The following is a 13,431-nucleotide window of genomic DNA, read 5'->3' on the forward strand; positions in this document are numbered from 1 at the left end:
TCCCATGAATAAAACAGTCAGTGTGAAAAATCAAAGAAAAAAGTACAGTCACTGAAGTTTCAGGGACTTTCTGTGAACTTAACATCAGTGAATAAATTTTTAATCTTCAGCAGAGTTTCAGAATCAAACATCCTTTATTATATTCTTTTTGTTTTAACTCTTTAGCCATCACGTGTCAGGTAAGCAAAATAGTTATAGATTTACATGTTTATGAAAACACGGCTGTCAAACAAGAGCTGGTGCTGAATAACAGAGCATTTTTATGTTGTCACAGACAGGCTGAATGAATCAGTGTAGCCGACCACAGATGGCCTGTGATTCCTACATTTTTCTCTCTGTAAATGTAGGCATTCACACTAGCGATAGCCTTTGAGCCTTGGCACAAGTGATTCATACTTCTCATTTCAATAGAGTGATCAGATGGCTTGCTCACAACCTGCCAAACACACCTTTTGTTTTTGACCTAGATTTTTCAACTGCCTTCCAGTATCAAAGGTAACCGTCAGTGGGTAGAAGAAAACATCCTTGAGCAACTCAAAGAGGAGGTACAAGAAAAGAGTGAATAAGAAGAAGAGCAGGTACGGTTAAGCTTTTAAAACTTACTGGTAGAAGCAGCTGCTTACAGATCTAGGTTAGATAAAATCCTTCTGTCTTCACACTCTCACAAAGAAAGCAGGCACGAGATACTGACTTGACACTGTTTGTTAAAGCAGGCGTTTCTTTGTTCAGTCCTTTTTTTTTCTTTTAAAATGTGTAGTGTAGGCCACTCCCCTATGGCTCATCCTGGAGGATGCAAGATCCTTTAACAAAGTACACATGCACTTGTGTTCAGAGGTTATCAGTTCAACTTTTTGTCTGGTAACCAACAGGTTCACACAGGAGGGGGCTTTGACTGTCACATTCTCAGAGGGCTGCTTTTCCCCTGTGAATCTTCTGTATCTGAATCATAACCCTCATCAAAGTCAGACAGTCAGCACATCGTTTTGTGGGTTTGTGTTAGTCGCTGCAGAAAATGGAAACAGAAAGTTAATTGCTTTGGTTTTTCACCTCAAAATGCAATACTTTATCACAGATCTGGTCACATAAAATAATAATGATTTATTAATAACATTTAATAATTAATGTGATGCCAAACAAAATAATTTGACCATCTTTCATGTTGTAGGCTATTAAATATAAATGTTTAAAAAAATGGACCTATCATAATCGAATCTTAGAATTAAATGTAATAATGTATGTGTATATATATATATATATATATATATATATATATATATATATATATATATATATATATATGTGTGTGTGTATATATATATATATATATATATATATATATATATATATATATATATACATATATATATATATATATAAATCTATCAAATATGATTTATACATTTGATAGAAATTGTGTGGGGTTCATTCATGATAGTAGATCGTAAATAGATATATAAGAATCTTATATCCTGCCTGGACAGTTTGCCTTGTGATCTAGTGGTAGTTTTTTTTATCTGAAGCATTCTCTAAGTGGAAGTATAAATGAACCAATGGAAAAAAAATATAATACATTTAATATAATAATAATTTAATATCACTAAAACATAAAATATATAAAACAAAGCAGCAATTCCAGTCAAAGGAAGTACAAATGAAATACAAAGAGAACCTTATTGTGTGAAAATAAGGTTAAAGATAACGCTTCAAAGCTGAGGTTCATAATTAGACGGGTTTGTCTTAACAGGAGGAAGATATAGAAAGTTCAGTTATGTGGAAATAACTCTCAGTTATGTGGAAATAACTCTCAGTTATGTGGAAATAACTCTCAGTTATGTGGAAATAACTCTGTTATGTGGAAATCCAAATCTCGTTAAACATGTGTGCCACACGTGCTTAATGCTTGCAGAGTTGACAAACTTCACTAAGTTGATGACAAAAATTTCCTATATGTATGAATGTATATATGTATTTATATATTATTATTATTTGAAATGTGTAATCATTTTTGAAGTACTTTGGTGCTCTAATATTTTGCTATTTTACCTAAGTGTGAGTGCAGACGCTAAGTCACAGTCCAGACATTAGTGTATGTGTGTGTGTGTGTGTGTCTTGGTTGTACCATTTGACTGTCCACATTCCTCATTGAGCATCCCTCCAAGTGTGAAGAGGGCAAAAACCAGGAGAGAAAACATGATGGTCAGCATCTCCAGCTCAGCTAATGAAGAGGCCATCTATTTACGCCTGCTCCCACAGCTGTACATTGATAGTTTCATCAGTGAGATCATCCAACATCATATGACACAGCAATTGAAAATGAGGGAGAAACACTTACTTAGCGAAGTAAAGAAGCTTGTGGATGTTGATCATCACGCAGCAGCTGCATTACACGACACACACACACACACATACACACACTTTATGTCCTCTCTGACACACTCTCTCTCTCTCTTTCTCTCTCTCTGTGTCATGCACTTGCAAGAGCTGTGAAGAGCTGACTTACACGTCCCCTCTCAAGTTTAAGTGAGATCATATTAACCGTAATTATTAATGGTGCCCTGAGCCTCCCCTGAATGTGTGTGTCTGTGTCTCTGTGTGTTTTACACAGAAAGTTCTAACTCCAAAAGCATGCATTTTGTTTTCAAGCATGTTGCTTTTCCTGGGTTTGGGTCTTAAACAGTGAGATGAAGAGCTTTGTGTTTCCTCAGTAACTGAACCTCTCTGTGGAAGAAAATGTTTTTTCTCAAGGCTTGTGATGTGGTAAAATTGTATGCTGAAACCATGCCCAACTTCAGTGCGAGCATCCAGTAAACACATGCTTGTATTCTTTTAAATGTACACTGACAAACTGAAGCTTTGCAGACTGTAACTGATAAAGGAATGGTGTTTGGAAAATGTGGAACCACAAAGAGTATTAATTCTGATTACCATTGCCATTATATGTTTTTGTGGTGATGTTTATTTTAGTATGTATGTGTCAGTAAAAAGGATGTGGGTGGGCTTATCTGGGGCATTTCTTTGACCACCACTTCTTTAAAACCAAGGCTGTCACTGCTCTTAGCATGCAGTCGATGTTCTTGTGGTACAGCTCATGTGCGTTCTGCAAAAGAATCAGGAAATAAAAGCATAAGAACAGATAGTTTGAGCGGAGATATTATAGGAGCAATAATCTTGAATTTAAAGCTTTTAGGGTACTTTTGGAACAGCAAAGATGGTGGTAGAAGCAGAACAGGAGAATGAAAATAGAGGTTTTAAGATTGTATCCCAGGGTCATAGTCATCAAAATCAAAGCAAATGTAACTGTTGACTTTGTGCATTCAGTTTTAATCTCTTAAAATTAAAGTTAATTTAGATGGTGCTTTAAAATAAATCCACAAATAAGTGTCTGGAGTGGTTTTGGGAAGCTTCTGAATGCTGACACTTGCTGCTTGTCAAACTATGGGTCACTGCTCATGAAAATCATTCCACACAGGAAATCTTGCAGTCTGGAGAAGTGAGAAACTAACAAACTGGAGACAGAAAGTTTAAGTTCAATTCAACCAAAGCACAAGAGCATGTTCATTAAAAAAAGAAGGATTTTAAAAGATTCAAACCACTTAACTTATAACCTATAATAATAATAAATAAAGTACTGTACATCCCAAGGTAGTTTGGATTTAGGATATAGTTTTGAATGCTTTAATAAAAAAAACAAAACACAAAAAACACCTTCTTTTGAGAATAAATGCTTGCTGATCATCCGTAAAAAGCCAAACATAGAACTATTTCTATGTCCCCTGAGATGTGCAGCTTGAATGCTGCTATTTGTAATCTTCTGAATTTTATTGTGCATGTAGGCAGTTTGTGAACTCCACACTAACTCTGTTGAAAAAATGGTGGCATGCAGTGATTCTGCAAGTCTTAAAAACCCTGTATTTGGTTAGAAACAATGCAAAAACAATGTATTTAAAAATAAATCTTATTTTATATCTTATATGTTACGACCCGGCTCGAAATGACCGTAACAGGAGCGGGGTGTCCCATGACTTCCCACGCCCAAACAGACACAGTCACAGCATCGGACTTTTAACAATAGTTTATTCACAACAATGGTAGTGGCAGTGTATAATTTCGGGGTGAGCTAAGGCCAACACAACAAACAAAACTCAACCTAGGCTTCGGTTCCCCTCTGACCTGTTCAAGGAAAAGAAAAGAAAGAAATAACACAGTCTGACCTCCCTGGTCTAAAAACACAGGAGAAAAGAAGGCTTCCCAAAATAATCGGCAGCTCACCCCTACTTGCTCCGCACTTCACACACATGCCCGACCTTTTAACCAAATAGCTACGGCCGCTCCGTCTGGACCTGAGGCAAGTGCACGGGAAGTCTGCCACACCCCCCGCACCGCAGCTCTTCAGTCGCCCTTTTATAGTTCACGTCCACAGCAGGAACCAGTTACATCAGGTCGTTCCTTAGGTCCACCAATCACAGCCGAGCCCCTGCACAGGTGAATTTGCATACACACATTAGGAAACAAATAACCCACCAACACACGCACGTAACATTATACTTGATTGCAGCTATATTGTGTTAAACTAAAATCCTTATAAAAGCGAGTGTCTCGTAATTTTACAGCTATTTCAAAATACCTTCACGCACATGCATCCATGTGTAAAAATATGTTTTTATACAGCTCTGTGCAATCCTTTGAAGGTAGCATAACATAAGCAGCATGGAAAGTGATAGGAAAACAGCACATACCTGTTTCACATATAGGACCTGCACAAAGGAACACACAGTGGTAAATATAACCAAACTACATAAACAAATGAAAGATTCAAATCGACTAATGATTAAGTGACATTTAGCTTTAGGAACACAGATGTACTGAATGTAACCAATGCTACCACAAACAGAGATAGTATGCAGAGCCAAGGTTACATGTGCTGTGTTTACATTAAAGCATTATGATTGACTAAAACATAACAGAACACAAAATAACAATATATGCAAGTGACAAATGGTAAATGAATTCAGTCCTAGCCATGATTCAGTAGCTTGTAAAGCCAGCTTGAGCTGATATAACTTGAATTTGTGGAGAGATTTTGACCTACTCTTCTCTAAAATTCAGTGCATTGAGGTTTGTGGACATTTGTTTATGTGCTGTCAGTTTGCGGTCAGGACTTTCAGTGGGCCACTGCAACACTGCTAGTTTCCGTTTATAGACATTTTGTTGTAGATTTGCTGCTGTGTTTGGCATCATTGTACTCTTTATTCCTGTCACAGAGATGACCTCGTATTTGACTCTACAATACTTTGGTGTTCAGAAGAGTTCATGGTCAACTCAATGACTGCCCAGTACCCAGCTTTTGTGGGTGGAAAACAAACCCAAATGATCATCTCTCCACCACCTTACTCGACAGCTGGTGTGAGCTGTTGGTGCTGAAATGCCGAGTTTGGTTTTTAGGCCAGTTTGGTTTGGTTTCATCTGAATAAAGTACATTGTTCCAGAAGTCTTGCAGTTTTCTTCAGATGCAGCTTTGCTAGGATAAGCTAAGCTAAGCCATGCTGCCATGTTCTTTTTACTGAGAGTGAACCTTTCCAAACAAGCCATACTTAGTGTTGTAGAGACCCACCTTTTAGCACATCCCAGCACACCCACTCACTTCACCAGATGCACCTTGTTTAGTTCTCTCACCTTTGATTGGGTGTGGTGCTTGTCCTTGATTGCACTCACCTGTCACACATATGTCACACAGTATATAAGGACTGCATTCACTTTTGGCTCACTCTTTCCGCACTTCCACACGGGGCGGCAGCTGAGCATTGGCAGTCCATGTGTGTCTTTGTTTCCTTCCTTTTTTGCCTTATTTATTTGAGAATAAAAGGAGTACCCTGAAAATAATTCTGCATTAGATGGCTGCTTTTCTTATTCTAACCGGATGAGCCCATGAAGCTGATTGCTTCAGCCCTGAACCTTCCTCCCTTCAAGGCATGGTCCTCCGAGCCGGAGAGGTATTAGCATCATGGATACACAGCAGCCATCTAGAAAATCCAGTCGTGATAGTAGACCTCCTGCCTACCTGCAACAGTATGAAGTTCAGTACCCTGGAGCTAGAAGAGCTACATGTGAGACAGAGAGCCAAACTGAGTGTCAGCACAGTGATAAAGACACACATGGGCTGCAGGATCCTGTCGGAGAGTCAGAAAGACCACCAGAGACATCCCTTGTTCCTTTACCCACCACCCAAGATGAGGTCATGAGGGAACTCCTAACGACCATGAGGGAGATTAAGCAATTTATGATTCAATCATCTCCTTCCCATTCTTGTAGCTCCAGATCTTCCATTCGCACAGTCTCATCTGAGGGAATCAAAGCTTCTGTATGCAGTATACGAGCCAGTCTTCAAACACATCAACAACCTGAGCAGCTCCCAGTGATTGATACAGGAACCTGTCAATCACCCTTCCAGCCTCCGCAGATTAGCCGTCAGTCTGGCTTAGTTACAGCTGCCAGCCCTCCTTTACCTAATTCAACAATACTAGATGCTGCTATCCCTTCAACTGGTTTGCCTAGACCAGTCCTTGCTACAGAAGATGAGACTCCCTTTGATTTCCTGGCCTTATCACGGCAGGATCCCGACCAGATCTCATGTGTTCAACCTGCTGTTCCTTTAGCTGAAGACCCTGTTCAACCTCTCATTCGCATATCTAACCACAAGCATTGCCCTCCTCTAGAGCAGCAACCAGCTACATCCAATACCTCATATGAACAGAAACCTTTGATATCTGGTACTGCTAGCTCGGGTCACTCCTCTAGCACGAGAACACATGTATATAAGCTTGAAGGTCCTTCATTTCCAGACCTTAGTAGAGAAGACGAAATGCAATACAGGATGTTACGGATGGCCCTTACAAACCTTCTTGATCCTCATGAGACAGAGCACTTCAAATATCATGTCCTTCTTGATCACCTCAAAGTAGACCAAGCTAAACGATTAGCTCTTGCCTTTTCCTACGCTCCTGACCCATACACTCAAGCTATCAAAGCCCTTGATGAGCGTTATGGGCAACCAAGACAGCTGGCATTGAAAGAGCTAAAGAATATACTGGAACTGCCTCCTATCAGAGCAGGTGATGGTCAGAGCCTTGATAATTTTGCTCTTCGAGTACAGGCTTTAGTTGGGTTGCTTAGCACTATGGGAGAACAAGGACGTGCAGAACTAGACTGTGGCTCCCATGTCGATCGCTTGTTAGTGAAGTTGCCTGCAGAGCATTTCAGTCGCTTCAAACGGCATGTTTACAGGGAACAGGGAGAAATGACGTATACCTTGCCTTTGTTCTCATCCTGGTTGCAAATGGAATGCAGGTGTCAACCAAAGAAGGCCAGTCCTGTTCCATCCTTCAACCAGACACGACCTGCCCGTAAGTACGCTTCTCCACTTACAACAATATTACATGAAGCAAATACATCTGATGATTCTGTACATGCAACACAGCCGATCATGACAACTAAGGCTACATGTGCATATTGCTGCTCACCAGAACATCACATTAGTAAGTGTCCTGGGTTTATTCAGAAGACAAAGGATGAGAAAACAAACTGGATAAAAGTAAACAAACGGTGTTGGCGTTGTGCTAGGAATCATCAGGCCGCAAAGTGTGACCTAAAGAAAGCATGTGCCACCTGTATGGGACTACATCTCCAGATCCTATGCGATGTAAATAAGAGATCTAAAACTGACACTCATCCTGTAGTGAGGACGCTATACTTTGATAGACCTAGTGATTGTCCTAGTGTCCTTTTAAAGGTCGTGAAAGTGCTCCTGCGAAATGGCAAAAGAACCCTTGAAACATATGCAGTACTTGACGATGGCTCCCAGCGTACCATTCTTCTGACATCAGCTGCACAGCATCTCAACCTAACTGGGGAAGCAGAGAGATTATCACTTAGAACGGTCCGTCAGGAAGTTGAAACTATTCATGGTTCTTCCGTAAGTTTCAAAATCTCACCCATCGCACACCCAGAGAAAACCTACACAATTACTAATGCCTTCACTGCAAATCACCTAGCACTTTCAGACCACACCTACCCTGTATCATCTCTCCAACGGAGATACAAGCATCTTCAAGGTATCCCATTACCCATTATTAATAAAGCAGCGCCACTCCTGCTCATAGGCTCAGATCATACTCACCTCATCACGCCTACTGCTCCATTGAGACAGGGACCATATGGGTCTCCTGCAGGAGTTAAAACCCAATTAGGATGGACACTTCAAGGCCCGATCACAGATTTTCATCCCCAGAGCAGTACAGAGCACGTGCAGTGTTTGTTCACATCTCTCAGTTCATCTGCAGATGTACTGCGTTATCATGTTGAGAAGCTATGGCAACTAGACACTTTACCTGAATACAGTGAGAAATCTGTGATCCGATCAAAGCAAGATCAACTGGCACTGGAACTCCTTGAACAGGCCACAAAAAGGGTTGAGATCAATGGTGTTAATCGCTACGCCACTCCTCTTCTTCGGATGGCAAACTTTCCTCCTTTGAATGTCCCTCCAAATGTAGTCATGTCTAGACTCCGCAACACTGAGGCTCGGTTAGCTAAAGATCCTGGCAAAGCCATGTCTTACAAGGATCAGATTTTGAAATTGGAGCAAGCAGGCTATATAGTCAAACTTAGCCCAGAGGAGATGCACAATAGCAAAGAAACCTGGTATATCCCTCATCATATGACAAGTCACAACAATAAAGATCGCATAGTCTTTGACTGCTCTTTCACATTTCAAGGTCAGTGTCTCAATAAGTACCTATTGCCAGGACCAATCCTAGGCCCAACACTTCTTGGTGTTTTGTTGCGTTTTAGGCAACATTCAGTAGCAATAAGTGGCGACATCAAAGGCATGTTTCACCAAGTCCGTCTTCTGCCTCCTGATAAACCACTCCTCCGATTCCTGTGGCGTGACATGAACAAAGCAGCTCCCCCTTCAGTGTATGAGTGGCAGGTACTCCCCTTTGGCACGACCTGCAGCCCTTGTTGTGCAATCTATGCACTGCAGAAACATGTGAAGGAATATCAATCTGACAACGATGTGCAGTCTTCAGTAATGCAGTGTTTCTATGTTGATAACTGCTTGCAGAGTTTTCCATCAGCAGAGTTAGCTCGAACACTCCTAGACAAATTAAGAAACCATCTATCAGAAGGAGGCTTCGACCTTCGCCAGTGGGCCAGCAATAATCCTGTTGTGATTAGCCATCTACCATCTGAGGTAAGAACGGCAAGTAATGAACTTTGCCTGACTGAAGACAAGCCATCTGGCCCACCTGAACGCACATTAGGATTATTGTGGAATTGTGAGACTGATTTGTTTGCCTATAAATACAGAACTCTAGCCTCACACCCCACCACAATGCGTCGTATCTATGCAGTACTTGCTCGTCTGTATGACCCATTAGGCTACTTACTCCCATTCACAACACGCGCCAAAACCTTGGTGCAAGAGCTATGGAGAAAAGAGAGAGATTGGGACGACCCCTCCCTTCCACACGACCTCTTAGAGGCATGGAAGTCCTGGGAAGAAGAACTTTGTTATCTCCCACAAATTGCCATCCCACGTTGCTATACTTCTAAGGAAATGGATGTTTCTACCACAGTTCGAGACATTCATATCTTCTGTGATGCTTCGGAGCGAGCGTATGGTGCTGTCGCATATTTGAGATCAGATGATCTTGAAGGTCACGTGGAACTGAGTTTCTTGTTAGCTCGCTCACGTGTTGCTCCTAAACGGAATTTAACAATACCCAGACTGGAGCTATGCGCAGCCCTACTAGGCGCACGCCTCTGTGAGCTCATACAAACAGAACTCACCTTACCAGTCAGGACTACCACCCTTTGGTCTGACTCGACAACTGTACTTCACTGGCTTCAGTCAGATTCCTGCCGTTTCAAGGTATTCGTAGGAGCCAGAGTCTCAGAAATTCAAAACCTCACAAACAGTCAAGACTGGAGATACATCAATTCAGCCACAAATCCTGCTGATGATGTTACGAGAGGTAAATCCCTGAAAGAGTTCCTTAGCTCAAACAGGTGGACCGAGGGTCCCTCGTTTCTGCATGAACCTCCAAATAACTGGCCCACAGTTACAGATCTCCATCCTGATGATGATCAGACTGAGTTAAAGAAATCCTACTTTTTTGGTATTGTCAGTATACCCTCCCATACATACACACCCAGCTTCAGAACGTATCAAGAGCTATTGGATTTCACGGCTCATTCACTCTCCAACCAAAAGGGTAACATTCCTTCTGCAGCTGATTATCAAACAGCAGAACAAGAAATCCTTCGTCAGGCACAACTGGACAGTTTCGGTGAAGACTTAGCCCGTTTACAGTCAGACAAACCCCTCTCATCCGACAGCCGTCTATTGTGTTTGTCACCAGTGTTGTGCAGGAATTCTGGACTTATCCATGTAGGAGGCCGACTACGGCAAAGCCCAGACTTGGAATTGAATGTCATTCACCCAATAGTACTTGATCCTGCTCATCCAGTGACCAAACTGATCATACAAAATTATGATGACAAACTGCATCATGCTGGTTCCGAAAGACTTTTTGCTGAACTACGTCGGAAATTCTGGATTCTCAGAGGAAGGGAAGCCGTACGCAGGCATCAGTATAGCTGTGTCGCATGTCAGAAATGGAGAGCACAGCCCATCATTCCAAAAATGTCAGACTTGCCTGCTGCTCGTCTTAGGTTATTCAAACCACCTTTCTACTCCACAGGAATAGACTGCTTTGGACCATACAAGGTCAAGACAGGCCGCAGATCGGAGAAAAGGTGGGGAATAATATTCAAATGTCTCACCACTCGGTGTATACATCTTGACCTCCTAAACAGTATGGATACAGACTCCTTCCTCATGGCCCTCCAACGATTCATTTCTCGACGAGGAACACCCCTGGAAATTATATGTGATCAAGGAACTAACTTCAAAGGAGGAGATAAGGAACTACGGGCAGCTTTTAACAACCTTGCTCCGACTCTACAGCCGGTCCTGATGACTAAAAGAATCCATTTCAAATTCAATCCCCCGCATGCACCCCATTTCGGTGGAGCCTGGGAGAGGGAGATATGTTCTGTGAAGAATGCTCTGAAGAGAACCATTGGTGCACAAATGGTCACTGAAGAGGTCTTAAGAACAGTCCTAATTGAGATTGAAGGCATTCTTAACTCAAAACCCCTAGGCTATGTATCCTCAGACATTGCGGACATTGACCCCGTAACCCCAAACCTTCTCCTTATGGGCCGACATGATTCATCACTTCCCCTGGTATCCTATTCTGATTCTGACCTCCTAGGCCGACGACGATGGCGACATGCACAAATATTGGCAGATCACTTCTGGCGACACTTCATAAGAGACTATCTACCATCCCTCCAAAGAAGACCCAAATGGCAGAAGGAAAAACCAGATCTCACATTGAACTCTGTCGTCATGATTATGGATTCACACCTTCCACGAGCCCTTTGGCCTGTAGGAAGAGTGACGCGCTTGCTGAAAAGCCCAGATGACCACATCAGAACTGTGGAGGTCTTAGTACAGGATAAAACCTATATCCGCCATGTCTCCTGTCTGATCCCCCTGCCCTCGCTTCCTGACGAAGACTGATCCTGATCATATCAACATATTTCTCACTAGAAATATGGGGGCGGCTGTTGTAGAGACCCACCTTTTAGCACATCCCAGCACACCCACTCACTTCACCAGATGCACCTTGTTTAGTTCTCTCACCTTTGATTGGGTGTGGTGCTTGTCCTTGATTGCACTCACCTGTCACACATATGTCACACAGTATATAAGGACTGCATTCACTTTTGGCTCACTCTTTCCGCACTTCCACACGGGGCGGCAGCTGAGCATTGGCAGTCCATGTGTGTCTTTGTTTCCTTCCTTTTTTGCCTTATTTATTTGAGAATAAAAGGAGTACCCTGAAAATAATTCTGCATTAGATGGCTGCTTTTCTTATTCTAACCGGATGAGCCCATGAAGCTGATTGCTTCAGCCCTGAACCTTCCTCCCTTCAAAACACTTAGAGTCTGTAGAGTCTGAGATGTAGCTCTTAGATTTCTTTGAGTATTGCATGGTTTGACTGTGCAATGCTGGGATTTGCTTGGACATCCACTCCTGGGGAGATTGTGGCATTGTGTTTACACGCGCCTGAATAGGCCAAACCCGCAAACTGTAAAAACCTCTGCTTTGATATAGGTGTTCACACAGATAATCACGTAAACAAGTTATCTTTCATTAGTTTTTCTGCATAAAGTCATGGAGTAAACTTAAAGCTTGCAAGAAAATTCATGAAATGTAGTTTTATTTGCCCCAAAATAAGTCTCTCAAAAGGCTTCTCTTAACCCTCATCTCTTCTCCTATTACACTTCGGGATTCTTTTCATGCCGTGTATTTCATAATATCTCTGAAACTGGCCTGCCTGCATTCCTGAGCTGTCACCCACTGAAAAAACATTTGGAGCATTACAAAATGAATAATACAACAAAGCAGGCTCTTACCTCCTGAGCAGCTGAAATCCTGCTGCAACAGTGCAAAACCATTTGGACTCCTTAGCTCCCAAACACTCAGAGGAGAAGAGATGATGCAACACAGTGGTGCCCTGCACACTAATGGTACTCCATACAGTCACATATGATTGCTTGTGAGCTGTGCACCAAAAACAAGCTATATGGTGTCTCTTTCTAGCCCAGAAATGGCTGTTCCATGATTTCCTGACTTTGATTTATCAGACCAGATTACAGCTTTCCACTTTGGCTCAGTCCACCTTAAACGAGCACATGCTGACAACAGATGAACATTTTTCTAATTCACTCATTCATTCATTCTTAATAATATTGCAGGGTCTTCACCTTACAATATAATCTAAGAAAACTGGTTCAGTCTTTAACCAAGAAGATCCTATGAAAGCGTATTTGTTAACAACAGGAATTTAATGTGAGGAGTTGTGATGTGTCCTCATCAAAAGCCCAGATGAATTTTTTTGTTTGTTTAGGCCTACTTTTGAGGGTTTATGTTAGGGCTGTTCGATATAACGATATATATCGGATGAGGATATAAAAACGTCTATAGTTTCATTTTACGCTGTCGTTTGTTTCATGATGTCGCAAAATAAACTATTTACGGCAATATTTTTTCACCATTTTGATGGTCACTGTAGTGCCTATATTAATTTCGTAAAGTCCTCTCTTTCTCTTATATTTTATATAACCACACTATGGACAGACAAGCACCTGTTTTTATGCGTTGTGGTTAGCAACAACGATGGTAACACCATCGCGTGTCCGCTTGTTTATTTTCCACATAAACCTTTCACAATAAAGCTCAAGATCCTGTTGAGACTTTTCAAAATAAACTGAATCACGTGAAATAGCAGATTGTTT

General features: G+C 41.6%; 1 long non-coding RNA gene across 1 annotated transcript; it reads right to left on the bottom strand.

The window, feature by feature from the left end:
- Window positions 1–90: 90 nt before the first annotated feature.
- Window positions 91–13,205, bottom strand: LOC101485055 (uncharacterized). The gene is made up of 6 exons (XR_002721544.2): window positions 12,550–13,205; window positions 4,737–4,754; window positions 4,270–4,474; window positions 2,333–3,097; window positions 2,120–2,253; window positions 91–1,003 (listed from the first exon to the last, which is right to left on the bottom strand). It is a non-coding gene; the product is annotated as an uncharacterized LOC101485055 (long non-coding RNA).
- Window positions 13,206–13,431: the final 226 nt, after the last annotated feature.

Source organism: Maylandia zebra, linkage group LG6 (assembly GCF_041146795.1).
Source record: "Maylandia zebra isolate NMK-2024a linkage group LG6, Mzebra_GT3a, whole genome shotgun sequence".
NCBI classification, from domain to species: Eukaryota; Metazoa; Chordata; class Actinopteri; order Cichliformes; family Cichlidae; genus Maylandia; species Maylandia zebra.